This window comes from Pygocentrus nattereri, chromosome 28, assembly GCF_015220715.1.
Source record: "Pygocentrus nattereri isolate fPygNat1 chromosome 28, fPygNat1.pri, whole genome shotgun sequence".
NCBI lineage: Eukaryota > Metazoa > Chordata > Actinopteri > Characiformes > Serrasalmidae > Pygocentrus > Pygocentrus nattereri.
Window position 1 is genome coordinate 18,569,874 of NC_051238.1, and position 15,890 is coordinate 18,585,763.

The window sequence follows — 15,890 nt, forward strand, 5'->3', positions numbered from 1 at the left end:
TTTTACCATTATCAGTATTACATAAACAAGATCAGAAGACGTATAAATTCACTGATAATTGTAGACAGCAAATAAAACGGCTATATTTGTTTTGCAGACATTGCGACCCTGGTTCCTACCACTACTGTACAGAAATCCAAGTTGGTAAATTTCTCTGGAATGGAGTATTTTACATCAAACCACTCTGAAGGACTTTGTTTACATCTCAATCACTGAATTAAGCAGATTTTCTTTTAAAAAAAAGAGTGGAATCCCCTTTAATCCCTGCATTTTCCTATATGGCAGTGCAGTTTCCAGTGCAGCAGGTATTAACCTCAAGCAGATTAGGGCAAACTACTGGGACTGTAATCATCCCAGCCCATCACTGCACTGAGCTTTAGATGAAAACATTTGCAGCAAATAATGGTGTTACTGCAGGGCGGTCTGAAAGAGTCTTTTAATACAGAAGAACAGTGGAACTCCACCTTAAGTGATTTCCAAGAAATTTAGCAGCTTGCTTGAATGAGTCATATCTTCTCCTTACTTCTTACATGTCTATAGTTTTTATGCCAAGTCCTTAAACTCTATAACCCGTGCACTTCTTCTAATAAAAGAACACTCAGAAATAAAGGTTCTATGCAGATACATTTTTTGTTCACCAAAGTACAAACAATGTAAATCTACCCTCAAAGATACAACAGTGGCTTTAAGGTCCAAATGTGTACTTTAAATATTTTGTTTCCAGTGTAAAATACATGTTTGTGTCTTTTCATAACCTAATGCTTTAAAACAATAAAATTAGAACAATAAAATAAAAAGCCTGGAGACAAAATGGGCTGTGTGGGGTCAATTGAACTTAGAATAGAATACTGAAATATATTATTGAAAATTCAATAGAAAGTATGATTTCAATGGATTCTGGTACAATTATGTTCCCTGACTAAAGGTACTGAGTTGTATCCTTGAAGTACCACCCCAGTGACGAGAGGGATACTGCCCAAGAGGCATCATTTGTATCATTTTTTGATATAGAATATATAGATATAGATATGTGTATAGAACTACAATGTACATATTGAGACTTTTCTACCTAATAAGAGGCCTAGAGTTTAATGGGTATGTCAGAATTGCCCAGGCCGCAACCAGCTAGAGCCAAAGTGATGAATAATTTAGTCATTTGGCCAAGCTAACTCCTACTTGTTGCTATAACCATATCCCTATAACTGAAAGTTTCAATCAATAACGCTATAGTTGATAACAATGAATGATAGTGACTGGTCACTGCTACTATATTTCAAATGACATCACGCTCATTCATGACTATTAGCTTTCATGTAATATTAGCAACATTAGCATTTATGGTAGAACAACTTTAACTACATTCTTAACATAAATAATCATAGATTCAACTCTGAGAAAGGCTTGTGACTCAACTTTGACTTAAACACCAGTGACTCGGACGCTGACTCAGAAAGACTCTAGACTCGTCTCACTGCACACAGTCGATTATGTTTCATGTGAATGAATTTATTTACTGCTGTAAACTGAATAAACAGCAAAGTCATCAAATGTCTGTTACTGTGCTTATGCTCAGTTTATTTTATGTCAGAATTTCAGACTTGGGACTCGAGACTCGCCTTCGATGACTCGGGACTTCATCAAGACTTGACTGTCTTGACTTGGGACTTGACTCGGGACTTGAGTGTGAAGACTTGAGACTTATTTGTTACTTGCAACAAGTGACTTGTTCCCACCTCTGGTAACAAATAAAGATATTACTAATTAATATTATTATTATACATCCAGAATGATTAACATTCACTAAGAATGCAGTTAAATCTACAAAACTTTTTTATATTATAGACTGCTGTGCATAAAAGCAGTGGTGCTGCAATATGGAAATAGCTGAAACTGTACAAACCGACTGTGCTGTTGAGAAGTTATGCAGAAAAGCTCAGTGACCAGATTGCTCACTGTCAGGCTGCTCTGTGCTGTGCAGTTGTGCTCTGTGATTTAATTGAACACGATTAATGTTGGGGTCATGAGGAGAGCACTTAGCTAGTTAAAACGTGGGGGCTGAATGTATGGGCAGATGGAGAGGATAATTATGACATTGACAGTTCATTATCAGAGACCATGGGGAGACAGAAGCACAGTAGGTGGACACAGATTGTCTCTCTGTCTAGCTTTCTTTCTTTCTTGCTTTCTCATTACACCCTCCCCCTCGCATTTTCATACCGCCCTATAAGCTAAATGCATTATTAGTTAACACAGGCCTATTATTACGCCTCCAAAGTACTCTCACACATTATTATATCATTTTCAACCCTGGGATAAGGGACAGTGGGGGAGTAAGAGTAAGAAGAGAATGCGTATGCTGACTGCAGAAGGCCAGCGTAGGGCTAGCCTAACGCCACAGACAGATGAGCCTGCTGGGTTATGTCTAATCTCTTAATGGCTGCTATATTTGGAGCCTCGGCCTCCATGGTTACGCAACACCCATCCTCTTCACAGGATCACCACACAAAAGCCAGAAATGAAAAACACACTTCACTCACTCCGACTAAGCCGGCTGTGGTCCATAAACATGAACAACAGAGGCTAAAAGAAATGGGATTCTACTTCAGAATCAGACCAGGACACTAACATAAACCAGTTTAGAAGGATGGTCTGCAGCAACCTTTGATGTGAAAATGCAGGTTCACTGGCTGGCCTTTGAATAGCTTATGAACAACCAAACATAATAGCTCACGTCTTACACATTTATTGTACTTTATTGTTTACCCCTGAGGTCCACTTATTACAAATATTCCTTATAATCAAACAGGCTATTTGATTCTAATGAATATTGAGGTAAGATGAATGGCTGCTCTGTTACGTCACATTAGAAAAGCAGTAAAAGATGAAACACTCCTTGGGACTTCAGTATGAATGGGCAGGTCTAAGCTGCTGTAGGCTTAATAGATGGAAATATGTAAATAAGTTGGGTCTTGTGACACCAAAACTAGACAGAGTATGTGAGGAGAGGAAAGGAGCAGGAGGACTGGAGAGAAGTAGACATATTGGGGAAATGGGACAGCTGATTCCTTTCAATGTCTCTACCACTCATGTCATGTACTGATGAGCTGAGCCAATCACACTGCTGGCTTAAAAGCCTCTAATACTCCTGCATCCAATCACAGCTACTACACAGAGATACATCTGTGTGGTTTTCTACTCCATACTTTTTTATTTTGTTTTACACCAAGTACAAAATTCATAACACCAGATAATATATTAACACAAACAACACAGAATTAAAAGTCTAGCAGGATTGCTTCATGTTTGTCAGTCCTCTCTGGGTGTGCATGCAGTTTTAAATCTGTAAACAACTTCCTGTGTAGAACACACTCGTGTGTCCTCTGTTGGAAGATCGGAGGGGGTTTGGAGCAGGGTTTTTTGCACTTGGAAAGCAGGTAAAATGGTGTCACAAAATCTGTTTTCAGGTCATGGAGGTGAGGAGGACAGTTTCTGGTCGCAGCCTATACCTTAAGTGCTATTCAGAAGGGATTGGTTTTCCATGGCGAGGTAGGGTAATGTAGTTTTACCACAGGACGTATGTAATATTAATGACTGATTCGCACTGTATAAGAAATCTTAGTATAAATTAAATGGGTGGGAGTTACCCTGCTATATAAGACCCAGCATAGACCAGCATAGCTTTTGCTTATTTTAAGAAATATGCTTGAAACTAACAAAACTTCCAATGTATGTTAATATGTAAAAATAAAATGATTTAACCCCTTAAATGGTTTGCATTAAAGTTCCTGTAGTTTTTAAATAATAAGTCTTATTATGCAATCAGCCTCGGATCATTATTTAAGGGGATAAAAGAAGTAAAATGTCTGCAAATAAGACAGACAATCTTATAATAAGATGAGAATAATCTCAAATTGAGAAACAATAGACATGTCAGCTAGATTTAAGATAATGTCACTTGCCAAGATATCATCTTCAATAAGAAAAAGTCATAAACCTGAAAAAATATTTTTTTTAATACTATTTATTTTTGGCATTGCACACTCTTCATGCGCATCTCCAGCATTAATGGATTTTAAAAATGTGTTTTAGGCCAAAAACCTTATCTCAAATCTATCATAAAACAATGTCTCAGGTATCAGGCAGAATATTCAAAAACATTTCATGTAACAGCTTTTTGTGAGGTAGCAATAAACTCTTCAGATTTCTGGTTCCTATCACCAACACTGTGAACAATTCTGACTCGGCAATTTTCCCTAGAAGGAAGCATGTGACATCAAATTGCCTGAATGACTTTGTTTACATGTTAAACATTTAATTGGAGATTACTGCAATTAAGGTACTGAGATGTACCCTTGAGGGTCCCAGCCCAGTGACAAGAGGGGTGCTGCCCCAGAGACAGTTTTGCACCTTTTTTCCTGAGAGTGTACAAACCAATTAATATTATACAAACTGCATGGGTAAATTATTATGTACTTAGCAAACAGGGGTGTAGCCAGATTGTTTACAATGGCGAGGCCAAGTTAGATCCAGTATTTTTAATAAGATGGCACACTACTTGGAAAAAACTAAATGAAACTGCAGTTGATAACGTTCCTCTGAATCTTATATTTGGCATACATTACCAAAACAACTATTTCTTAACTAGTTAATCACATTTTTAAAAACAGCTGAAACTATTTTTTTGCTTTTAAAAGGTTCGGTTTAAAATATTAGGTAACACTTTACTGCAGGGTACTGTTCATAAGGCTACGTGACAACTACATACTGACAGAACTCTAAACTTCACATAATCTCTCTATCTATCTCTGTCTATCATAACTCTATACTTATATATACTATATAAATGTTTATAATAGCTTATTCCATTAGGTATCATTCGCTATTAAAGTTACATTCACCAATTTTGATGACTTAGCTAAAGTTGGAATTTACAAACACTTATGTAGGCTTATGTCACCTGACAATGCAAGCTTATACAGGTGGCATGAAGCCTATATTGCTTGTATACTCTTAAAACAGATGTGTTAAAAAACAGCACATTCTGTCTCTAAATAGATACATCAGTTTGTTCAGTTGGAGACACACATTTTGTGATTTTAAGACTGAATGTTTTTGTCATTGGTTGAAACCATGTCATCCACTTCACAACTTTTATTTTGGTGCCTTTACCTGTGTTACCCTGATGAAAATAGTTTAATAGTGGATGCCTCTTTAAGCAAAACAGGGCTTTAAGAAGAAAATGATTGGGTAAGAAAATGATTGACATGCTAGTGGTCAGAAAATTGTGTGGCAGTCTACTACCCCCTCCACTATTAACATACTGTACATTTTCTATACCAGAGCATCTGGTGGGAAGATTAGAAAGATGAACATGAGGTTTGGAGACTTTGGTGTTCAAAGTAGAAGCTGTGACTGACTTCAGTTTAACCACTGAACAAGCCATGGGCCCTAAATTTAATTACACACTTCTATAACCTAAGAATAGCCCCAGTAGTTTACACTGAAGTCCCTGTAGTTACTGAGTAATACGCCTTTGTATGAAACAAAGCTGGAATGTTAAGGGTCCTGGATCAGCACTCATACTGTCAAAGCCACAATGCCATCCTGAGGCTAGGAGGGCAGTGGTAGTGTGCTGTCATTCTGAATCAGTCCAACCACTCTGCATCACTGTGGTGCCACTGTGTTATTGTATTCTTCCACACAATGGAAAAAGTTATTACTCAGATTCTCCATATAATCCAGAGTCCATGGGGCCTACACCCTATTTTTGCCCTGATGAAGAAGGTGCTTAACTATAGGATTGTAATGCTTTCTCCCTTAGTGTAAAAATAGAATCTATAGCCTTTGGGACTCAAATTCTTACCATAATATGACCACATCCCTTAAGCTTTACACTATTTTTACACTGATGGCGAAAGTACCAAATCCTCTTCTTAAGCTTGAGATCCTCTAATGGACAATAATTCAGAACAAATTGAACCTGACCCCGTCACTTAATTTAAAAACATGAAAACATGCAGTTTATATGCAAAAGGTATAAATAAACAGGTTTATAATAAACAGCTTTTTCCATCACTATTCCATGGAACCACATAAACAGTGGCCTACCATTCAGCTTTGATGCGTTTACATATATTCCAGGCTGTCTGACCTCAGGGCTGCAGGTGACTTTGGCTGCTAAAAGTGGCTTATTGATTCACTGCACTCCAATTTATCATCAGTATGGTTGACATTTAGCTCCTCTGTTTCTCCACAAAACGCAAACAAATCCTCCCCAAAGGCGTCAGTGTGAAAAACTGCCCACTGTTGCCCTTAGCAATCTGCAACTGACCAATAGCTTAGCTTAGCACTGGGAGCGCAGCTTGCGTGAGATGAAAGCAGTTTGTTTTGTTGGTTTTTCTGGAATGCTTTGTAGATTGTAGATTTTTAACATGGTAGTCTTTAACATGGGGTCAGAATTTTGTAATAAATATAGATTAATGCAAATGGTCCAAAATTACTTTGACATATATTAAAAGCACAGAAAACTTTTGCTTTCACGTATCATTTTTGCGATATTTGTTTCTTTCTTTTTTTTTTTTTAACCAGTGACAATATGAATTTTTAATGATTCTTTAAGGCAATCAAATTTATAGTTTTCCCCTGACCCTTAACATAGTTGATTACTTAAAAACTAAATTTGACTACTTGAGTACTTGAGTCAACAGCGTGTTGCATAGCACTAAAAGGTGGATAAAAAAGCTTCCATTATATGTTCTCTTCATTGAAAACTAAACTAGAGAAGCAAACTTTAGACATTAGCTATGTCTTGACTGATTGACTAAATTTCAGTTAAGGGGTGCCAAAGGCAAACTGTGCCAAGTAAAGTCTGGTATCTGATTTTTATTTCTTTATTTTGCACCTATGAGGCTAATGTAATAGAAGTCTACGTCACCGAGAAAATATATGGGGTGACAAACTTCCATTACTTATGAGCAACATTAGTTTTCTAGATCCAGCATGAAATTAAAGAAGCAAACCTTGGCCACCTAGCAGAACTTGACTGAGCGACTGCATTTAGGGTAAATTGTGTAAATTCTTTTTTTTGGGCCAAACAGTTTCTTTATTAATTTGGCAGACAAATGGTGATACTTTATACTGCTGCAGTCTCAAACATCAGCCAGTCCAGCTTTAGATCTGTAAAGATGTAGCACCATCTGTTCTTATGTGAAATTCGTACACACAAGCACAAAACAGGGCAGCACTTAATCTCTTTCCTCTCAATCTGCATCATTGTCATTCTCCATTAGGGCTTCTACTGTGTTGTCAGCAAGTGATACAGTGCTTGCCTTTTATTATACTCATAACTCTACTCTCATCACCTTCACAGAAAGAAAAGAAAGAGCACAATCAATACACATCACTGTGAAATACTCTCTCTCTCTCCCTCACACACTAAACTATATATCCCCAGGGAAGAGCATGAGCTGACAGCATCACAGCTGAGGGCTTAGAGATGTAGAAAATGAGGAAAGGGGGAAGAGAGAGGGATAAACAGAGAGAGGGGGGGCAGAGAGAGATTGTTGGAGAGCAGCCGTCTCCTCAAGGCCTCAACGACCCCAAGATGGGCTATGTTAGCCACTCAGGGAAGGCTACTGTACACAAGTTAACATGGTTGGGGGTGGGAGTGAGAGAGAGAGAGAAAGAGAGAGAAAGAAAGAAAGAAAGAAATAAAGAAAGAAAGAAAGAAAGGGAGAGGGAGAACCACAACAGACACGCACTCCAAAACAAACACATGTCTACAATAAAAGACGCAAACATTCCATTTTCACTTCCATCCATCCATCCATACATCCATACATACATACAGTAAACACAGCTGATGGGGCCGATGCACTCCACTCCCCCCTCTCTCCTCTTCCTGCTTCCTGCCAGCTGTCTGAGGCAGCCTCTGTCTCCCCCTTCTCATTTAAATATCTCTGACACACAGCCAGACTGTACCACCTGAGCTCTAAGCCGGGGGGAGCGAGACAGCATCTTTAGGAAGAATGGCCTCTTGCACTGCCTCACTCCCCCTCTATTCTTCCTCTCCATGATGCATTCTCTGATGACTGCAGTGCATGTGAAAATGCTGGAGCTTGTGTTTTCAAACACACACACACACACACACACGCACGCACGCACGCACACACACACACACGCACACACACACACACACACACACACACACACAGATCTCCTCGAGTGCAGGGTGGAGGTCAATGATGTTTGCTGGTCAACAAAAACATTTTACAGCAGGACATGCCCCTCTGATCCCCAAGAACCATCATCTGCTGAAATGCAATACTGTTCAGCTTTCTAACAGAGATCTTACAGTGAAGTATCTTATTATCTGAAATATTTATTAAAACAAGTCAGTATTAAACAAACCCGTTAATGAAGGATTATGTTTTCTGTCCACACTGATTTATCTTGTTTATTTTTTTACAACTACAAGCCTTTTGTCTATTTCTTGGCAACGCATAATGTCATTTGCACTGGTTTCTCATTTAGTCATACTATTGACAACAGTTTTCAGTATGACCATGAACAAAAAATATGACTGTTAATCGTTTCAGCGATTAATGACAATGCCTAACGTTCCGATCGAGGATAATCCAGTCAAAGAGAAACATTTTACATGTTATAAAAATGAACTAACTGCCTTTCATAGATGCCTGAGTAAATGATCATATTACAACAATGGAGCACCTGCACCCCCACTTTTGTTTGGGGTGGGGGGGTGGGGGCAGTTTTATTCTGTGCTTTCAAATGAAACAGTATCTTTATTAATTTGGCAGACAAATGGTGATACTACTGCTGCAGTCTCAAACACCAGCCAGTCCAGCCTAGCGGTACAGTAGCAGGCCTCCAGCGCAGTTCATTTTCTACTGCAGTGTTTGAACAATGCTGCGCAAACGCCTCAGCAAAGACATTATTATCTTCAGATTCTATGAAGTGCCAAATATGACAAAAGATGCACAAGGAAACACGAAGAGGAATGAAAGTTTAATATGTGAATGAAATCAAGGAATTGCGTGACTATATCTGTGCAAGAGATGCTGAAAGTTTGTAACTATGATAGACAGATTTTAGCACTTCTTGCTGTTTGGCTTGTAAGACAGAACTGTACTAATTCCACAGCAAACTACACCTGCTATATGTATATTATTATTATTATTAATAATCTTTCGTTTAGTGACCAGGTTTTCCTTTTCCTTCTCCTTCAGTTCGAGCCCATTTGGTGTGTGTTTAGTGAAGGCGTTTCTCTACTTTCTGAAAAATGAGTACTTTGTGTTCAGTGGAACTCCCTTATATGTTCCCTGTTACTATGGAAACCAGTCTTGCCCCCACTGATCTACAACACACACAGACTGGCAGTGACTAAGTAGCTAGCATGCTCTCTTCCTCTTGTATTCGAGTAAACCAAAGTGCCGGTCCAGACTGTTTATAATCAGTGAAAGCTAAGCAATAGTAGTGGTTCAGATTCATCAGTAGGTCACTGGGTAAAAATGTGTGAGAAATGTTGAGCGTGAGAGCCTGAGAATAGACTGAATTGTCAGGTCAGTCAGTTCAGTCACCAGCAAAGTGAAGTTAGCTCTTGTCTTGCCACTATCAATGTAACGAGTTAACTAGCTAGCTTTTTAATGCAGTCCAGTTTTAGCTAACAGCATTAGCTGGCTAGCTAGCTATAACTACTTTTTTAGGATGATTGTCATAGAAATAGTGTCAGTAATTAATACACACAATCTATTAATTCCCTCATATGTGTTCCAGCAAGATGAGATGGAAAGAATGAGACAGAAGAAAGAAACAAGGGTCAGATGATGCTCGCAGCATTTTTTACCTAAAAGCGTAGCTATGTTCAGTCAGTGAAATGAAGATCTTGCCAACATCAGTGCTAGTCTACTGAGTTAGCTTCCCAGCTTTTGGATTTACCATAGATTTTATTATTAATAAGTCAGAAAGAATAATTAATAGACTGAGTCAACATACATGGCCACTCCTGCATGTTTCAGGAGTTAGCGAAATGAGCAGGACGAGACATCACTGAAGTTTGCAGCTGTTTCAGTTCTAAAAGATAGGTCGCTACATTCTGATAACAACAGCTCTCATGCTGAGATTGAGTAGCTTCAGGTGTTTCTGAAGGTGGTAGTTAATCATTGTTTACATGAACTACACAGGCGAAGACACTAAGAAGGCCAGACAGGGTACATCATGTGCAGGTGAAACAAATTGGTAAAATACCCTTAACTTAACATTGAAATCAAAAAGAAGCACCCCTGCCTTCTCTCTTTCTCTGTGTGTCTCCTCTCTCTCTCTAGCAACTAGGGCTGGGAGTTGATATGATGGCTGCTTTACTTTTGAACATTTATTCAGGATTAATGCTTGAAAGCTTGGAAGGTGAATCGTTTTACACTGGCATGGCTTTGCACTGAATGCATAAACATAAATAGCAGTTTGCTAGAACAATCAATGCACTCAATATAAATACTAACACCCTTTCCCCTCTCTGTCTTGTTTTTTTTTTTTTTTTTACCTGAGAGGGTATTCCTGCACTTCAAAAATATGATGCATGAATGAATAAAGGTATAAGTATTATGTGATTTCACTTTTTAAAGAAAGCTTTAAGATTAGCTGGTGTGATGCCATGAGTCAGTAGCTCTTAAACAGAGGTAAGAAGCCTTTTATGTGAAAATTGATCCCCTGTTCAAAAGATCTGAAGGTGTCTAATCCGAGATCAAAAGGCAAAGTGTCTCTCATATCTTAAAAGGAACTAGGCCCACAGACAGACAACAGGCAGGCACAATGTGCACTCGTTCTGATGAAGTGGTAGGCATCCCCCTGGAGAGCACACACTTTTATCTGCTCTACTTAACCTGTAGCTGATGTCTAGTGTGCCAGGTGGACTGCTGAATGTTGAACAAAGACCTGAACTAAAGCTTTGCAAAAATGTTGCAGAGCCATCGCACAGCGATGCAGTGGTGGAGTGAGCATCAGTTTAAGTGTTCTCTCTAATACAAGTTTATCGGCCTTTCCTTATGATGAAATTATTCTAGACTTTGTCTAGATTGTTTTTTAAGATTTTAACTTTTAACTTTCTATGTTCACTTTTTGCTATTTGTAAAGAAGGCATGAACTGTGGTGGCTAGAGAAAAGATGAAATGGATGATTCATTAGGCAGACTATATTAAGTAGAGAATAAGAGTAATAAGTGCAGAGAATAAGTATCTACCAACTCCAGGATTTTTAACCTGAAGCAGAATTTGAAATCTTTTGAGTCTTTGGCATTTTGAGTCTATATTAATTTGACAGTAGAATTTTCATACTTTTCCAAAACATTTTCTGAATTTCTGTACTTTTCCAGAGGATTTTCACTTCTACAAACTCGCCAGTGTTTACAAACTCATGAGAAACTGCTACCTTGATTTTCATTTACAGACTTCAATTCCAAAAAAGTTTGGAGACATTATTATATTATGTATGTATTTTTGTAAAGGGGTATATTTACCATTGTGCTACATCACATTTCCTTTTGAAGACTGAAGAAAAGCACTGATCCAGTTTTAAAAGCTACATTTCCTGCTTTTCTTCCATTATGCTTGTCTTCAGCTGTGCTTCAACTGTAGGGGACCTTCACTGTCCTAATTTGCACTTCATGATGTGCCACACATTCTCAATGGGAGACAGGTCTGGACTGCACCCAAACTATCTGATTACACAGCCATGCTGTTGTAACGTGCAAAATGTGTTTTGCTGTCGTCATGTTGAAATAAGCTTGGACACCACTGAAAAGACTTTTAGAAGGCAACATATGTTCCCAAGGCTTTGGCCCAGTGTGCGAAATACCCCCTGGTATTTGGGAAGTCCCATGTTGGCTGGCTACTCACTCACTCACTCACCATAGCAGCACTGATGCTTCAGTGGCAGCAAAATGTTTGGTTTAACAATTCATCCTCTCTTTGGTAATGTGCTCTTCCACACATAACTGAGAACTTACACAACTCCTCTTCTGTCTTCAATTGAGTAACAGTTCACATTTTCACCAACCTTTTGGAAATTTGGCAAGTTTTCAGATTTACGAATATGTTACAGCATATTGTAAGGTTTTTCACCATATCCCACCATAGTTACAGTTGCTAGGCTAAGCTAAGGACCAACTGGGTAAGCCAGCGCCACTCTGAGGCAGGGTAATGTTGCATCACTAGTTAGTTAAGTTGGTAAAAATCTGGGCAGTGTTTTTATTTTTTGGCCCAGAGAACACAACATTCATCTTTCTATAAAGATTTCAATCTGTAAGACTGACCTGTCATACAATAATACACATTTCCACTGTGCATCAGTCAATTTCAGATGACCAGTGCTTTTTGACAATGTTTTTTCTGAGTATTTCTGAACCCATGCAGCGATATCCATCATGGAAGCATGGCAGTTTTTAATGCACTGCTATCTGAGGGATTGGTGGTCATGGGCATTCAGTCATGGTTTCCTCGCCCTTAACAACATAGAGATCTGTCCAGATTTCCTGAATCTTCTGACATTATTCACTGTAGAGGTGACATAAAATCCTTACAACGGCTCGTTGAGGAATCTTGTTTTTAAACTGTTGGGTCTGGGTCTTTGTGTCTGGGAAACCCACAAAATAAATATGTAAATATGCAAGATCCTAAAATAAAATCAATGTAAAAAACATGAAGTAATAGAATGTTAAAATTCAGTGGCAGTCAAAGACCCTTATAATGCACAGCTAACACTGTGAGCACTTGGAGCTTCCACCCTGCTAATAACTCCATCTAGTGGACATCACCACATATCTTATCCACATGAGCACAAAGTCTAGTTTATTCCTAAAATCTCTTAACTGCTCAATAATGAATCGACCAAACCTTAGCACTGACAAAAATAAGCAAAAATGATTGGTCACATTTTATTTTGTTGGTTAGTTTTAGAAGCCTGTGGGATAACAAATTAGCTTTTAATTATTTGGGTATATAAAATCAGACAAACAGATATTCCACTGAAGTAGAGTTGTCACCACTGATTATATAAGTAATCAAATAATTTAATCATTATTTTGTTAATTAAACTCAAGTAGAGTTTAAAAAGAGCAAAACAAAAATAAATAGACTAATCAGAATGATAGCAAACCATGCAGTTCTTCAAAGATTTGGAAATATTCTGTGAAAGATGCTTAAATGAAAAAGTCTTCATAAAAAATGAATAACTTTAAAATGCGTAAAAATAAATGTCAGACTTTGTTTCTTACAAACCCAGATCCAAAAAAGTTGGGACAGTGTGCAAAATGCAAATAAAAACAGAAAGCAAGGTTACTTTGACCTTCATTTAAATGAATAAGTAAAAAAAAGACAAAATACTTAATGTTTTACCTTTTAAACACCATAATGTTTTGTAAATACATGCTCACTGTAAAAGTGATATATCTGCAACACGTTTCAAAACATGTAAGACTAGAAATATAAAATCTTCCAAAAATCATGCTTGGGTATAAAAGGAGTATCCAGGAAAGGCAGAGTTGGATAGGTTGAGGCTTGCTTCTTTGCCAAAAAAAAAAAAAACAGTTTAAGAATATTGTTTCTCAAGGAGCATTTGCAAGAACTTCAGGTATTCAACCCTCTGCAGTGCAAAATATCATCATATGATTTATGGAATCTGGTGAAATCTCTGTGTGCCAAAGGCAAAGGCCAAAAACCAACAATGAATGCCATAACCTTTGATCCCTCTGACAACACTCCTTTAAAATGTACATGTTTCTATAATGAATATCACCACAAGGGCCTGGAAACAATTTAGAAAACCCTTTTCAGCAGACACAGTTTGTCTACAAATGTACTACGCAAACAGAAGCTCATATCTCTAATGGACTGACACAAAGTGGACATGTGTGCTGTGGTCGGACCACCTTTCAGATCGTATTTAGAAGTAATGAATGTTCTCCAAAGATGAAAAGACCATCCTGAATGTTACCAGTAGCCAGCATCTGTCATGGTCTCGTGGGGTGTTAGTGCTAATGGCATGGGTTGTACACATTTTGGAGCAACATATTCTGCCATCCAGATGACATCTTTTCAGGGACGTCCCTGCTTTTTTCAGCAAGACAACACCAAGCGACATCAGGCACATTACAACAGCAGCATGTCGATATAGTAAAGGAGACTAGGTGCTAGACTGGCCTGCCTATATTTGCATTTGCATCATCATGCCAAAAGTACAAGTAGTTGACAAGATTTACGTTTAATCGTTACCCCATCCTGAAAATTACTGTGCAACATTTATTATATGAGTAAATGTTTGCATGAAACCTGACAGATGGCCTACTGTTGCTTAGCGTACAGGGAAAACACAGATGACATCATAGCAGTGTTCATTCGAACTATGACATACATTTAAATGCCACACCTGAACACTCCCATTAAACATTTTATCAATTACATATGGTGCCTCCAATACTAATGGTAGTATGAGATTCTACTAAGGTCACATCAAATAGACTATTTTAACTGCACTAAATTGAATGACATTTAGGTTTGATTCTCCATTAAAATAAAAATCCACTGGACTTGGTGAGTTATGCTTTTGACAGCATTTCACAGCAGCTGGTTGGTGTCTACTGAAAGCAACCATTTTGTCCACCTTGTTCCTCGTTTCAGCCGTGTGATTCACTTTGTATTTCCTCCATAGACGGTCGTAAGGCCATTAAGATGTCAGGCTAGCCATGCTGTAATCACACATTCGGGAGGAACCTCCTACGCAGTAATCAGTGCTTCATTGTTGATTGTTCAGTGGGTGTTGATTGCCTAAGTGTTTCTCTAAACAGTTTCTAGGCATTTGGAGGTGTGAGCAGATTCTTTTGGTTTATAATATTTGATGAACTCTGTGAAGCTTGAAACCTTCTACATAACACTGAAATTACCATGCCATAAACATGCCATGGCAGCTACCATATGCTGTCATGAGCTGTTAACAGCGTCATTTCCAGTTAGAGGTATTTGTCATGACAGATGATAAAATGTCAGGGACTGATCTTGGTCTTGTGAGGACCCCCCTTAAAAAAAACAAAAAACATAAGCAAACAAACACAAAGACCTGAAAGATGAGATTAAACAATATTCCATGGTTATATGTACTTTACAAACCCTGGAATTTTGTTTATTTTTTGTTTTTTAAAAAGTATTAATTTGTCTTATTGACATGTGATATCCTATTGTGTCTACATTGCATTTTTTTGTAAGAGCTAAATTGTGATTTTTCTTTTTCTTCAAAGCAAAACAAAGTCATCAATATCACTAAAACCACTACTATATACTGTCTAAAACATCCACTTAGAAGAGCAAAAATCCCAGTAATAATAATAACTATAATAACTTGAGGGGCCTGAGAACAGATAACATTTCTTTTTTCATTTAAATGATTGTCTGTTGTACATATCCAAGGGCTATTAGTTCATCTAATCTGCAGTGAATGGTCTGAAGTATTTGGGCCCCCTCTAGTGTTGTGGTCTGAGACACTCCTGTTCAGTTGTCCATCCTTGGATGCTGTTACAGCCTGTGTCTAATTTTTGCTAAATGTACTATAGTTAGCTGTCATGACATCAGCATTTATGTTAGTGGATATAAATTATTAATCTGAAAACATATGACAGCTGCCATGAGATTCTATAGCATGGTTATGTCAATGTTATGTAGCAGTGTTCAAGTGATTCTTTTTTCTTCTCAGTGTTTATCTTTTTAGTAATGCAGAACAAAAAAACATTTGCTTAGCTTCACCAGTCATAATCAATTTGAATCAACAGATTTAGTCTTCTTCAGAGTGTGAAAATGAGGCACCTGCTCTGTGTTGTGGATTAGATAATC

At 37.9% G+C, this 15,890-nt stretch overlaps 1 protein-coding gene across 2 annotated transcripts in view; it reads right to left on the minus strand.

Annotated features, from left to right (window-relative positions):
- The window catches only part of ampd2b (adenosine monophosphate deaminase 2b), a 37,075-nt gene that overhangs the window by 19,921 nt on the left and 1,264 nt on the right, over positions 1–15,890 (minus strand). The window contains exon 1 of one of the 2 annotated variants that reach the window (XM_037535899.1): positions 7,848–7,915. The exons of the other annotated variant lie outside the window; for it this stretch is intronic. The gene's annotated coding sequence lies outside the window, so the exon portion shown is untranslated. Of the gene's footprint in view, positions 1–7,847; positions 7,916–15,890 lie in introns of those variants that run through there. 2 annotated transcript variants of the gene reach the window in all.